The sequence below is a fragment of the Triticum urartu genome, chromosome 3A, assembly GCF_056163025.1.
Source record: "Triticum urartu cultivar PI428250 chromosome 3A, HENAU_Tu73, whole genome shotgun sequence".
Lineage (NCBI taxonomy): Eukaryota > Viridiplantae > Streptophyta > Magnoliopsida > Poales > Poaceae > Triticum > Triticum urartu.
In genome coordinates, this window is record NC_141875.1 from 510,506,868 (window position 1) to 510,521,608 (window position 14,741).

Below are 14,741 nucleotides of genomic sequence, written 5' to 3' on the forward strand. Positions count from 1 at the left end.
GGCACTTTTTTTTTGGCAGTTATAAAGAGTACTACGTCCAACCGTGCACATGTGAATTTGTGCATTTGTGGTCGTGTGCATTTGCCATCAAGCATCATTTATAAAGTTTTTTTCCCTATTTTGCGGGAGAATTATCATCAGTTAAAAGACGGTGTAAGATAGTGAGCCTTTTTGGCCCAACGTGTCTCAGGCTGCAAGAAACCGTGGCGTTTGCTTTTTTCTGCAACCTGCTAGTGCTGAATCTTGTTCCAGGGAGAAGGGCAGACATTATTGCGCGGCCGCCAACATATCCTGGCGAATCGTGCGCCCGTGAAACTGAAAGGGATATTCCACTGCAAGTTCGCTACAAGGTCCCGTCTCACCAAAATTTTAGGCACATATTCCTGGGATATGCCCTCATCGATCCACGGGACAGCTGCCGACCTGAATCCACAGGAGCCACGGAATACAAAGCCGGTCACGTAAGAAACATGTTGATTCTGACCGACGGCGACGGGGATTGTTAGGGACAAGCAAGGGGAAGGATCGATCTAGTATTTCTCTCGGTGGCAACACAGTCGGGATACAAGTTTGATTACAAGAATAGATCGGTAAAGGAAAAACTAGAGTTCGTGCCACCGCCGGGTTCGTGATCCACTGGATGAAAGGAAAGCTGGGAGCAGTGCCTTAAGTAGTAGGAGCTGTTGGGCTGGGCTGGTTGTGCCATTCTGGGCCGAAGTAGCACTGGTTGCTGCGTCGGGCGCGGCTGGGCCGAGCCCGGTCCTCATTGGCAGGTGAGGCCGAGCCGCCAGGGGCGCTAACATCCCCTCCTCCTTGAGACGAGGCTTGTCCCCAAGTCTTCGCATGGGGGAAACGAGCTTGGAGCGCCTGTCTGTCTTCCCAGGTGGTGTCGAGCGATGCGCCCGCCGACCACTGCGCTTGAAACATGTCCCCGTTCTTCTTGCGCCACCTTGACTGAAGAATCTTGATCGGGATCGCCGTATCGCCTGTGTCTGATGGCAGGGTTGGAGATGCCGTTGTGCCGGGGAGCAGCGCATGTCGAAGTTGAGAAACGTGGAAGACAACATGATGCGGAGCATCCTATGGACATCACCATGTCAAGAGTCCATTTGACAAATGACACGTGCCACATCTACTTCATACATACAAAGGTGAATCATCTCTTTTACATGTGTCCACTTGTACCTCTCAAGGATGATATACTACTTGACCCCTCTCCCGTATGCATACATAGATATGAGCGGAGCTACACATTCATCGAGGAGGAGTCTAAGAAGAAGAGAACATCTACACCATCCAAGAGGGAAGCTTGGAAGCGGAGAAGGAAGCGCCAAGAAGAAGGCAGAAGCTCCAAGGCAACCCCGTGCGCACGGGCCCCTCCGACCCCGTGCCCACGGGCCTCCCAGGCTGGCGGTCCTGAAGCCCCCATGCGCACGGGCGTGTACCGTGCCCACGGGCCTCACGGACCCCGTGCGCACGGGCCCTTGCGTCAGATCTCTGGATACCCCGTGCGCACGGGCTCCACTTACCCCATACGCACGGGGCCCCCTGTGTGTTGCTGCGGGCTTTGCCCATGTAATCCCTTTTCGCCCCTGCTTACCCCTTCATCCCTTGGACCTATATATACTCCTTCATCTCCTCCATTTAGACTTAGCTAAGAATAGATCTAAAAGGTAGAGCTTAACTCATGTATCTCCCCTTGTGGGATTCCTCTTGAGAGAGAGACACTCCATTGGAGTTCAAGGCCTCCATTGGAGAAGATCCCTAGTGGATGAAGACCCCCTTGTGGGAAGGATCTATCTAGATCATCAAGCCCTCATCTCCTTCATAGGATTTGGGATGAACTCTACCATGTATCTCATTTCCCTTTGATTGTTCATGTACCTTGTGGATCTTGTGTGTTTGATTGTCTAGTGGATGTGTGATTGGACTTGTTCTTGAGTGTTCCTCTTGTTTTCCCTCTTGTGTTCATCTTGTTCTTGGGGATTCCCCCTCCAATTCGTGAAAGATCTCCACTTAGGGTTCCACCCTATATCATTTGGTATCATGAGCCAAGGTTTCTCACGAAATTGGAGCCCCCCTCTTTGTTTTCTAGCCTAGTTTTGTTGATTTCGTCCTAATTTCGAAAATTTCCCACCAAAAATAGCCCCAAATTTTTTTGTGATTAGTTGGTTTTGATGGTGTTTTGTTGGATTTGACCCATGGATTTGCTTGGTTTCAAGTGGATCTAGCTTTCCCCCATCTTTTCCCCACCATCCATCCCCAAAATCTCCCCAATTTTGCCCAAGAAATCTCCATTTTCCGCCACAAAATCGAGAAATTTCCGCCCACCCCGTGCCCACGGACCCCAGACCCTGTGCGCACGGGCCCCCAAAAACTCTCTGGGCACCCCGTGCCCACGGACCTGTACCGTGCGCACGGGACCCCGTGCCCACAGGCTCCTACCCCCGTGCGCACGACCCCCCAGGACAGCCGCGAGTGCTTCTCCGTTTCGGCCATAACTTCCACATCCGGAGTCCGATTTTCGCGTTCTTTAGCTCATTGAGTAGCTATTGACATCCCCCATCCACCTAAATAGGTTCCATCACCATTTGACTCCATCAAAATTTTCACATTTTGGCATCTTTGCCTAGGGCTCCCACCACAACCTTCGCATAACCACCATAAACTTCCGCAACCTAACCAATTTTGTTCCTTATAGCATTTGTGGTTGTTTGAGTAGCGATTCGAGTCTCCTAAGGTGTTTCAGCTACTTAGGGACGATTGTTTCTTGACCAACCACCACCACCACCATAACTCCCGCATAGGCTTACACCATACACTTCTTCCACCCCAACTTAACCCAATTTTGTTTGTGTTGTGAGTTGTGTCTCCTAAGGTGTTTCGGCTACTTAGGGACCGAGCTTCCAACTCCGACACCGTGTGTAGTCCACCACCTTACCCTCCTCTTCCGCATTGCCTACTCGCATAACCCATCATTGCATTTCGCAATTCCCATTGAGCTTCCGCAACACCACCACCGCATCCCGCTACCACCATTCGACTTTTGTCCGTGAGATTTTGAGTTCGTGGTTTTTACCGTTTCCTAAGGTGTTTCGGCTACTTAGGGACGAGTCTCCATCATCTTGGTATCTACATCAAGAACACCGCCACTCACCATCTTCAAGGACTGTAACCTCGACGACACCATTGTACATTCCCCTTGCAATTGCATTGATAACCCCTAGCCCCTTTTGCATCACTTGCCTATCGAGACTAGCCATTTGAGTATTGCCGGCAACCTTACTTGTGCACATTAGTGATCTACGCCTTCCATTGCATACATACCATACCATATTGGTATCATCATATCATCTCTTGTGTCACAAGATTGTTCCCGCATATACACAATTGCTATCTTGGTTTGTGCATTTCGCATAGTGGCCATAAAAAAGAGAATAAGCTTTTAAGCAAAAGAAAAGAGAGCAAAGAGCTTGTAAGCAAGTGCCATAGCATCATACCACATTGCGCATAAGATTGTCATATCCGATCATCTTGGATCACCTTGAGAAGAACAACGCGAACATCACACACATATCATACTTGGGATAGAAAGCTCATACATTTTGCATCTTATAGGTTGTGCACAAGTGTCGTATCCGCCTATTGAGCAATCGTGCTAGCGTCTCTCCTGAGTTGTGCAACACGAGTGTTTTCCGTGGATTCCACATTTTGAGCTCATCCTTGGTTGCACGACCCCATTTATCTATCCGTGTGTGTGTTTCCATGTACCACATATTGCTATTGGTTTACTTGTTTCACTTGCGAATTTGTGAATCTTTTCCAACATTATTGACTCTTGCTAACACTTTGCATCAAATTTTTGTGCCACTATCCTCACCGAGCTCCACCATAAGTTTTACTTGATAGGTGTGAGTGAACAAGTCCGGTACCAATTCCACTATTCTTTCATCTCACATTGAGTGATACGAGATACATCCTCAACTTTGGGAAAAGATAGCTTGGTATTGTTTATCTCATTTCCTACTCACCTTTGCTCGAGTTTGTGATGGATAGGCAAGGCATTTCACCTCCGGTCTACAACCACGACAACGAGTTCGATGCTATGAAGAACGTCATCGACGCCAAGATGGACAAGCACATGGAGGAGCTCAAGGTCCTCATCAAGAACGGCAAACGGTCTTCCTCATCTTCGAGAAGACGCTCAAGTGCAAAGACTTTCGTGCTACCATCTCCGGCAAGTACACACAAGCATCGACATCGACAAGACCATGAAGAGCGACCTACTGGACGAGAGTTGGCTTCTCTGTCACCCCCGTGCACAGGGGCCCTCGACCCCCGTGCACACGGCCTCCAGCACCCCCGTGCGCACGGGCCATACAGTACAGCAACATCGACTACACAGCTATGGCTTCTTCAACACCTTTGGCATCTTCGCCAAGTGACTTCAAGGCATCTTTGCCTACGGATATACGGCATCTTCGCCCACAAGCACCTCAAGAGAAGCTCCCCAAGCTCAAGTCCGCGACTTCCATGAGCTACTACGACCTCGACACCAACCACAAGATTCCTTTCTATGGGACTCAAGAACCCGAGGAGTATCTCGAGTGGGAGCGTTTGATGGACGACTACCTCAAGCTACATCAAGTCCCTCCCGAAGATCAAGTGAAGTGCGCCTCAAGAAACTTCCACGACTACGCGTCCACATGGTGGCTTCACACACCTTTGGAGAACTACGGCATGAGTTGGCCCAAGACGAAGAGAGTTTTGCGGCGAGAGTTTGTGCCTCCAACCTACACCGAACAACTTCTACGCCAATTGGAGAACACCATCCAAGGATCGAAGTCCATCGACGAGTACTTCAAGGAGATGAAGCATGCCTTGCGATGTGCCGGCGTGGACGACCCCATGTCAATGAAGTTCCACTTCATGATGGGATTGAACAACGACATCTCCAAGCCTATCTTCCTCGAGAACTACAAGTCCCTCGACGACAACTACATTGGTGCTCTCAAGGCGGAACAAGAACTCATGAAGGCTAAGGCTTCTCCACCCCAAGCACACTTCGCGACGACCAAGCTCCATGAGAATGAGCATGAGGCTAGTACCACCAAGATGTCCAAGCCCGACGAGCTCCAAGACGACGCTCCCAAGTCCGACTTCACCGCCATCCCTCTTTGTGGCATTGATGACGTCGAGTCCTCCATGACTCTTTTTCAAGACGGTGCGGCGACGAGTACGACTACGGAGACCCTCAAGGACCAAGTTTTGGAGGCGAGTGATAGGGTGGCGAGCAAGGATGATGTTTCCATCTTAGGAGGCGAGAGTGATGATGTGCCATCTTCGGCCTTCATCCACGGCGACGACAATGAGATGATTGAGCATGGGATTTTCCCTTCGACCACGGCGACATGTGATGACTTGAGTGACTTTAGCCACCATATTGAGAGTGAGAGTGATTTCACCACTAGCCCCATATATGAGGTGTTTCCACTATTCCCATGTGAGGAGAGCCACAACCCCCACCTCTTGAGTGACATGAGTGACTCCGCCATATGTGAGTTTGAGTGCACCTATTTTGAGGGAATGAGTGAACCACCACATAGAGAGAGTGAGATAGTTGATAGGTCATGCAAGGCCACTTTCAACACTAACGACTTAATCTCTACCTCTATTGTGTCTTCTCATTTGGTGCTAGGTCCCTTATATGATGACGCGCCGATTCACGACGACTACGTCCTACCCTTGGACAAGACGATGGCCATGGTGGAATATGATGCACCCCCCACATGGTTCCATCAAGTTGATGATGATGACCACCATTTGGTCTTTACCACCTCACCTACACCACTTGAGTGGAATGACAAAGGTAACATAGGTGAAGGTGATGCTCTTGTCCCACTGGTGGACTATCTTATCATTGATTGCTTGCATGATGTTGATCAACCTATTTCCATGCTTCATGCTAGTGTGACTTCCCCATGCGATGATTTACCCATTTATGATGAGTATGATGATTGCCATGTGGAGTCTATTAGTTGTGATGCCATGTTACATAGGATTTCTTGTGCTAATTCTCTCGGTCACATCATGTTTGCCAATCCGCTTGACTTGTCATATGCTATGCATGAGATCAATCATATGTCATATTTGCAATCTCTTCATAGTGACTATGCATATGCCATTCAGATTAACCCAATTTGCACTTACGGCATAGATGACAAGCCCATGGTTATTGGCATTTGTTTTTCTTGTGATGATATTGATATGCTCCCTTTGCATCATTTCTCTCATATGCCATGCCATGACCACCTAGTTTCGGATATGCATTGTTTTGGATGTTGTCCATTTTCTCCATATGATGTTTCCGATATTGCTCATGAGGAGTCCCCCATAGTTCCCTCATACATTTTAGGAGATTTGGATCCATCCCATCCATTGCATGGTCCTCATACTTGTGTGCACAATATGCTTTCCATGAATAAACATGCTATTGATGTGCCATATACTTGTATGCTAAATTTGCATCCCCATCGTGTCATATACCATAACTATTCTTTCATGATGGATGACATGTTCTTATATCATGCATCAAATTTGTTTGAACGATGCTTATCTTGTGCTAACTCACACGTGCACATACATATCATGATGGATGATGTGTACATTTACCACGCGTACAATTTCTTTGGTTTGTGTCTCTTTTGTGTAGGTACCCATGAATACTTGTCAACCTCGCAATCCCACGAGTTGACAAAACGAGCTCTAGAGAGCAACGATGACTTGAGATCCCATGGATTGTCTTTCCCACCGCTCTCTTCACGCAAAGACTTCGCGCATTTCTTCTACATGGCCCTCCCTTGGCTATGGGTTATTATCCATTACCTATTCTATGCCCATCTTGCCATGTTCACTTTGCATGATATGTTCATTACTATGCCTTTGCCATGCATTTGTGACCCATGCTTTGCATTACACATGATGATTGATTCTAATACTTGTATGTGTATTTGCAAGCTTGGTGGAGATATCACTTGTTATTGCCATATTTGCTTTGTGCCCCATGCCTATGATTATACTATGATCTTGCTTTGTGTTCGTGCTTGCGATATGTCATGTGCATTGCCTATGCCTATTATTTGCTCACATGACATGATTGCCATGATCTCCTCTAGTATGTTGCATCTTCGCACTACTAGCTTGCACGACTTGTTTCCTATGATTGCTTGCCTTGTTGCATCACCGATGACTCATAATTGCTCTTTCTATCGTGTTGAGTGCCACACTATATTCACTACACCCCATGCACATTATGCTTGGATTGTCTTGCACTTGACCCATGTGTTTAGACACCTCATTCTACTTGGTGTTGTGAATGATTCCTATGCCTACCATAGACCTTTTGTTGAGCACATTGCGCATTCTTGCTATGATCTTGAGGTTGATGCTTGTTCACTTGTCACACATATTAGCATCTTTACCTCCCATTTGCACACTTGTTTCCATGATGTCCTTGATTGTACTCACCTTATATGCTTAAATGCCATGCCACACTTCTTTGTCAAACCATATGCTATGCTTGATGACAACACTTGTTGGGTGAATCACCTCTTGAATGCTTGGTTTTGCTCTTGCGCCAACCACATTTGTTTTTCCAAGTGCTTGTTATCTTTGCTCCTTTTGAAGGAATTACAAGACGGTACGACATCGGAGAGTGCCCATTTGGAACTACAAGATGATGAATGCTTGGTGATCGTCCACTACTACACGGCAACATCATCTCTTTCCCATGGTGATTTGGATTTCGATCTAAGGTCAGATCTTTCCCAAGGGGGAGGGGATGATGCGGAGCATCCTATGGACATCACCATGTCAAGAGTCCATTAGGCAAGTGACACGTGCCACATCTACTTCATACATACAAAGGTGAATCATCTCCTTTACACGTGTCCACTTGTACCTCTCAAGGATGGTATACTACTTGACCCCTCTCTCGTATGCATACATAGGTGTGAGCGGATCTACACATTCATCGAGGAGTCTAAGAAGAAGAGAACATCTACACCATCCAAGAGGGAAGCTTGGAAACGGAGAAGGAAGCGCCAAGAAGGCAGAAGCTCCCAGGCAACCCCGTGCGCACGGGCCCCTCCGACCCCGTGCCCACGGGCCTCCCAGGCTGGCGGTCCTGAAGCCCCCGTGCGCACGGGCGTGTACCGTGCCCACGGGACCCCCGTGCCCACGGGCCTCACGGACCCCGTGCACACGGGCCCTTGCGTCAGGTCTCTGGATACCCCGTGCGCACGGGCTCCACTTACCCCGTGCGCACGGGGCCCCCTATGTGTTGCTGCGGGCTTTGCCCATGTAATCCCCATTTCGCCCCTGCTTACCCCTTCATCCCTTGGACCTGTATATACTCCTTCATCTCCTCCATTTAGACTTAGCTAAGAATAGATCTAAAAGGTAGAGCTTAACTCATGTATCTCCCCTTGTGGGATTCCTCTTGAGAGAGAGACACTCCATTGGAGTTCAAGGCCTCCATTGGAGAAGATCCCTAGTGGATGAAGACCCCCTTGTGGGAAGGATCTATCTAGATCATCAAGCCCTCATCTCCTTCATAGGATTTGGGATGAACTCTACCATGTATCTCATTTCCCTTTGATTGTTCATGTACCTTGTGGATCTTGTGTGTTTGATTGTCTAGTGGATGTGTGATTGGACTTGTTCTTGAGTGTTCCTCTTGTTTTCCCTCTTGTGTTCATCTTGTTCTTGGGGATCCCCCCTCCAATTCGTGAAAGATCTCCACTTAGGGTTCCACCCTATATCACAACAGGGTGCATCGTTGCTTGGGGAGGAAGTTGCAGCTTGTAGGCGACGTAATTGATCTTGGCGATTATCTTGAACGGACCGTAGTACTTGTAGCTGAGCTTGTGATTAGCACGAGGAGCCACTGAGGTTTGGATGTACGGTTGCAGCTTGAGGAAGACTTGATCGTTGACTTGGAACTGTCAGAAGGAGCGCTTCTTGTTCGCCTTGTCTTGCATGATCTGACGCATGCGATGGAGTTGCTGTTGAATGAGGTCTTGCATAACTGCCCGTTCCTCGAGCCAGGTTTGCAGCGCCGGAACTAAAGATGATGTAGATGCAGTGATCCCCCAGTGTCTTGGTTCCCTTCCAAACATGGCCTTGAAGGGTGTCATCCCGATGGCCGAGTGATGTGATGAATTGTACCAGAATTACGTCAATGGTACCCAAAAACTCCACCGCTTCGGGCATGCCTGTACAAAGCAGCGTAGGTAAGGTTCGATGCACTGGTTCACCCTCTCGGTTTGGGTGTCAGTCTGCGGGTGGTTCGCCGTGCTCATTCTCAACTCTGTGCCTGCATATTTGAACAATTCTTGCCAAAAATGGCTGGTGAAAACAGGGTCACGGTCCGACACAATTGCCCCCGGAAATCCATGGAGCTTATACAGTTGCTGCATGTAGAGGATGGCCACTTTAGTTGCTGTATGGGGATGAGCCAGAGGTAGGAAGTGGGCAAACCGAGTTCTCTTGTCGACCACCACGAGTAGGCAGTTGTATTGTCCCAATTGCGGCAATCCCTTCACAAAGTCCATTGTGATCAGATCCCATGACTCCTTGGGAATTGGTAATGGCTCCAACAGTCCTGGTGAAGCTGCACGGTCTGGTTTGGCCTGTTGACAGACCTGGCAGCACCACACATATTGTTGTATGTGTGCCTTCATCTTGGGCCAAGCAAACAACCTGTGAATGCGGCGATATGTCACCGGGAAGCCGGAGTGGCCACCCATCGGGCTGTCGTGGAAGGCCGCGATGATGTGTTGTTGCATAGCTGTGGTTCCTCCCAGCCAGATTCGGCCACGGAAGCGAAGCAGTCCGTTCTGGTGTTGGAATCTTCCTTTTGGGTCCTCCCTAACAGCCAGATGCTCGAGGAGTTTTTGCGCCTGTGGGTTATTGTTGTAGCTGGCGACAATATCTTCAAGCCATGCTGGTTGGCATACGCTGATTGTGAGTAGTACTTCAGATGTTTTTGCTCTGGACAGGGCATCCACTGCTGTGTTCTCGGCTCCTTTTTTGTACTTGATGATGTATCGGAGCCCCAGCAGTTTAGTGAAAGGTCGTTGCTGCCATGGTGTCGACAGCCTCTGCTCTGTCAAGTGCGTCAAGCTACGCTAGTCTGTAAGGATGGTGAATTCTGCGTGTTGGAGGTAAGGGCGCCACTGGTCCACGGCCACAATAACTGCCAGATACTCCTCGTAGGTCGAGAGGCCTTGGTATCGAGGGCTTAGAGCTTTGCTCATGTATGCGATCGAGTGTCCATCCTGCTGCAGTATCGCCCCAATCCCTTTGTCACACGCGTCAGTCTCGATCACAAATGATTTGGAGAAGTTGGGAAGCGCTAGAACTAGAGCTTCGCTCAGGTGTTGTTTAAGCAGTTGGAATGATGTTTCTGTAGCTAGTGTCCAAACAAATGGCACCCCTTTCTTCAGCAGGTTGAACAGAGGGTGAGCTATGGTTCCAAAGTTTCTGACGAATCGTCGGTAGTATCCTGCGAGTCCCAAGAAGCTGCGTACTGCTTTGATGTCAGTTGGTGTCGTCCAGTTGGACACATCTTGTATCTTGGCTGGTTCCGTGGACACTCCTCGGTTGCTGATGACATGCCCAAGGTACAATAGGCTGTGCTGGCCGGACTCACACTTGGACATCTTCACGCGCCATTGATCTTGGCGCAAGAGTTGTAGAACCTGTCGCAGGTGGCTGATGTGGTCGCGTAGAGTCTGACTGAACACGAGGATGTCGTCGAAAAAGAGGAGCACACACTTGCGATCGACTGGTTTGAGGGTGGTTGTCAGGGCTCCGTTGAATGTGGTCGGCCCGCCAGCTAAACCGAAAGACACCGCCAAGAACTCATAGTGGCTTGAGTGCGTCTGGAACGCTGTCTTATATTCTTCGCCTTCTGCCAAGCGAATCTGGTGATAGCCTGAGCGAAGATCCAGCTTAGAGAACTAGGCTGCGCCGTGCAGCTCGTCCAACAACTCTTCGATGATAGGCACGGGGTACTTGGCGATGTAAGTGATGGCGTTGAGGTGTCTGTAGTCGATGAAGAGCCTCCACGTCCCGTCCTTCTTCTTGACGAGGATAGCTGGGGAGCAGAAGGGACTGCTGCTTTTTTGAACAATGCCCTTTCGGAGAAGCTCTTCAACTTGGGCATCAATCTCCTTCTTGTGCTCTGGCTTGTGCCGATAGGACCGGATGTTCACAGGTTGGGCTCCTAGAATGAGCGGGATCTTGTGATTGTAGTCGTGTCGGGGTGGCAACCCTTCTAGTTCTTTGAACACATCAGCGAATTCCTCGAGCACCGCCTGAATTTCTGGTGAGTTGGTGGTGTTGTTGCTGTCCTCGCTGTCGGTCGCGTAGATCAGCGCCATGTGAGTGATGGCGCCAGTGTTGCACAATTTTTGTAGTTGGAGGGCGTTGATGATCGTGCAAGTTGAAAAAGTAGCCTCGTGCCCACGGAGGCGAATTGTGATGTGGGGCAACGGAATTTCGATGAGCTTCGCACGCTAGTCCACGGTCATGGGACTGTGCTCCTCGAGCCAGTCCATGCCCAAGATCACGTCGTACGTCCCGAGAGCCAACACCTTCATGTCCGTCGCGAACTGGTGGCCTTGTGTGCACCACTGGCACTGTGGCACACTTGCAGAGCAAGCGAGCGCGCCCCCGTCGGCCACGCGCACCTGGTATGCGCGCGGGAGAGGCTGAACCCCCTGGATGGTTGTCGCCAGCCGCTCGTTGATGAATGAAGTGGTGCTGCCGGAATCCACGAGCATCAACACTTCTCGCCCTTGGATCCATGCGCGCAGCTGGAACGCCTTGCTCGATACGCCCCCCGTCAGGGCTGGCTTGGAGATGGCCATGACCACTTCATCTGGTTCGGCCTCTGTTTGCGTTGGCGCTGTCGTCGCGTCGATGCCGAAGAGCTCCAGAAGTTCTTCGACGACGTGGAGTTGGACTGACGTGGGGCAGGCATGGTCGGGACCCCAGCGCTCGCCGCACTTGAAGCACAACCCGCGTGCTCGTCGGTAGTCGCGCGGGGCCTTGAGCTTGGAGGAGTCGGCTCGTGCGGCGTCCGTGCCGCGGCGATCCGTGGCTGGAGCTGCTGGTGTTGCGCGCGCCGGTGGAGGTGGTAGTGGTAGCGGTGTGTTGGGCCGCAGCGACGCGTCGGGAGGGCGCGTTAGAGTGGGGCGCTGCACCTCCGCACAAGCGTTGTCGGCCACCTCCTCCTGGAGCAGCGCCAAAGCACATGACGTATCCAAATCGGGCGGCCGCTGAACCATGACCACGCTCGGATGTCCGCCCGCAATCCTTCCACAAAACGGGTGAGAAAATAAAATGGGTGAATCATGTCTGAATAAGAGCTCAAATGATTAATGATCAATTCAAAGCGCTCGATAAAATCAGCTACAGTGGATGTCTGCTTAATGGTATAAAACTGACGAATGAGAAGTTGATGGCGATCGCGACCGAATCGCGTAGTTAGCAGAACTGAGAAGGATTTCCAATCGAAGCTATTGAGCTTCTTTTGGACAGATTGTAACCAAATGGCCGTGGCCCCTGAGAAGTTGAGGGCGGCCATGGGAACCCAGAAGGATTTGTGAATGCCAACATGGAAAAATATTGCTCACACATCGTTTTCCACATGTTCGGGTTCTCGCCCGAAAATTGAGAAAACGAAATGGAAGGGTGGGCTTGTCCCAATCCCGCAAGCATCTGGCTAGCATGTGCAAAAGGGGAAGATAAGAGCTCGATCTGACCGTTGGCCGGGAGTGGCGGCGGCGTTTGAAACGACACCGCCCCCCGTTGTAGATGGAAATCGCCTTGGTCCTTAGATCCTTGAGGGGTGTCCTCATCGCCTCCTGCCAGGCCCAATTTGTCGGTGGGCAACGCGGGCGGTGGCGCCGTAGAGCGTAGCGGCGGCGCACCCCCGTTGGTGTCGGTGGTGGGGTTTGGGCGCGCTTGTTGCAGAGCGGTGACCGCGTTGCCCAGATCGAAGACGCGGCGCTCCAGATCCGGCCGCCAGGCGACGAGATCATCGAGACGGGAGGTGACCATGGTGAGAGCCACGGTATTGGCTTGTATCGTCGCCGTGAGCTTGTCGAGATAAGCCTTCGCTGCTGGATCCATGGCTTCGACGATATGGCGGCTGTGGCGAATCCCTCTTGTCTCGATGAGATGAGCCAGATCGGGCGGAGGGAAGAGTGGATTTCTGGCGACTGATACCATATGTTAGGGACAAGCAAGGGGAAGGATCGATCTAGTATTTCTCTCGGTGGCAATATAGTCGGGATACAAGTTTGATTACAAGAATGGATCGGTAAAGGAAGAACCAGGGGTTCGTGATCCACTGGATGAAGGGAAAGCTGGGAGCAGTGCCTTGAGTAGTAGAAGCTGTTGGTCTGGGCTGGTTGTGTCATTCTGGGCCGAAGTAGCGCTGGTTGCTGCGTCGGGCGCGGCTGGGCCGAGCCCGGTCCTCGTTGGCAGGTGGGGCCAAGCCGCCAGGGCGCTAACAGGGATCGTCGCCGGTGACCACGAGGCCAAATCCTATTCGGCGCCTTAAGCGCCGAATATAGTGTATTTGGTACAGGGCGCACACCCCTCCTGTATGCTTAGTTTTATAGTGGGCCCATTCCACTTTCTTTTGTTCTGTTTTTCTGTTTCTGTAAACTGCAAAAAGCGAGTGCGAGCCAGGGTTCGAACCCGCGACGCTCTTCCTACAAGTGGGACGCCAGAACCACCAGACCAACTACCTTCGAGAGTTTACGTTGTGGGTTGTTTTGCCTTTGGTTCTTTTTTTCTTCTTTTATCAAATTCGTGAAAAACAATTGCGAAAGAAATTCATGAATTTTTTCTTGAAAGTAGATGAACTATTTTCAAAACCCATGAACTTTTTAAAAATTTGTGAACTTTTTTCTTCAAAGTAGATGAACTTTTTTTTTCAAAGTAGCGGTTTTTAAAAATTGATGAACCTTTTTTCACACTCGATGAACTTTTTCAAAATATTGTGAACTTCTTCCCAAAATCGCTGAACTTTTTTTCAAAGTCATGAACTTTTTTTGAAAATCGGTGAACTTTTTTATAAGTTTGATGAACTTTTTTCTAAAATCAGTGAACTTTTTAGAATCCGTGAGAATTTTATTTTCGAATTCTTTTTCTGAAATTTCAAAAAAAAATCTCAAAAGTCAATCACCAACGGTTGACCGAATCTACCACTACCAGTCAACCACGACGGTCGAGCAGGAAAGGCAGGGAAGCGCGCATCGTACGCGAGCTCGTCGGCTTGTTGTTGGGCCGGCCCACGTAGCCAAGCGCACGGGCGCTGGTTTCCTCTGCGGGCGCATAAGGCGCCAGCGAGGAGCACTCGACCACGAGTCCACGACGAGGCAGCTAAGGCCATGCTCGAATGAACCATTTTGTCACGAAAGCTCGAATTCTAACTTTCAGCCCATTTTGCTCGAAAGAAAACTTTGGGCCCATTCATGTTTTTTAGATGATTGGGCCCATTCATGTATCCTTTCGGAACCGAGTGCTGGGCCTGGTTGTTGTACCAACTGCGTCCGGCCCACCGTCAAACGGAGCTGGGCTTGGGCAATCCACAGTTCCACACTCCACCAGTCCAGTCCAGGCGTGCGCCCGGCACGGACCCCGACCCGGCACGGGGCACC